Here is a 1,330-nt window from a genome sequence, read left to right on the forward strand (position 1 = left end):
ACATAATCCCGTGCAAATCTGAGAAAATCACAAGAGAATCTCGTTGCATTCTCAGAAAGGGCAACTCTTATTCTCGTAATTTTAATTCGGGCAGGAAAACTACATTTTATCAACATCCATGCATGTCAAGGCCTCCCTAATGCAAGGAGTTTGCATCCAATACTTTCTATGGCCTTAACCGGAAGTGTGGAGCTGAGAAGGCCGCGGCAGATTCTCGCCTCGCCCTCGCCTACGTCCTCCTCCACTCCGCGCCCACAGACTTTATCACGTCCGCCTCAACTCCTCATTCCAGATTAGCCTGCCCTGTCGTCTTTTCTCTCTCTTTTCTTGGGTTGGGGATGTGTCTCTGGCGTCTTTGTCTGCTCGTTCTTTTTTTTAGAATGTGTAAGCGAGTGTGTGTGTGTCTGTGTGTGTATGTGTGTGTGTCTTTGGTCAGATACAATCATTTCTTGTTTCCTGCCTCCTCGATAGCTTTCAAGCAGTCTCCTGTCTTCTCCGCTTCTCTGTCTCCGTCGGCTCTCTCTCTCTCTCTCTCTCTCTCTCTCTCTCTCTCTCTCTCTCTCTCTCTCTCTCTCTCTCTCTCTCTCTCTCTCTCTCTCTCTCTCTCTCTCTCTGTCTTTGCAACTCAACCATTGCCAAATCTGCAGAGTCACTGGACCCTAACTACAAGATACAACGCGTAAGAGCAAAGTGTGAAGGGCAGGCAATCAGTAATACTTTATTGCCATTTGTAGAAATAAAATGGATGACAAGAGAGAAATAGAAAATACACGAGAAGAGATCAAGGATGATCCACGAGGGCCAAGAGCAAGGTACGCTCATCGTAAGAAAGAATACATATAAAACAAAGAATAAAAATCATAAAAAAAAAGAGACAGAGGTTCTGGGGTCGAGGTATATATGCCTTGTAGGGGGGAGTTGCGGAAGAAGGTGAATATAGGCCGAGAGGAAGATATCAAGGGCGGAAGTGACGTCTAAGTACCACGAACTCTGCGGGAAAGTCCACGAAAGTCCGACGGATGCTTAGTGGCAATACCGGATGTCTGAGTAAGTTTCCAAGAGGTCAGGCAGATAGACAGAGGTCCTTGTGACAATGACGTCATTCAGATAAGCAGCACTAGCATGATCAACGACGTAAGAGGATAGGCATAACGAAGTCACGTCATTCATATGTTTAGATATTAGATTTAGGTATAAGTTAAAGCACTACTACAAGTTTATATGAATTTTCTTTCCCTACGTGACGCTTCTCTGCACGAAGGAACGCCATTGTTTGGTTTACCTGCAAGCGACCTTGGTATGAACAGTTTAAACTTTTGCATTATTCCCA

The sequence above is a fragment of the Penaeus chinensis genome, chromosome 9 (assembly GCF_019202785.1).
Source record: "Penaeus chinensis breed Huanghai No. 1 chromosome 9, ASM1920278v2, whole genome shotgun sequence".
Classification (NCBI taxonomy): domain Eukaryota; kingdom Metazoa; phylum Arthropoda; class Malacostraca; order Decapoda; family Penaeidae; genus Penaeus; species Penaeus chinensis.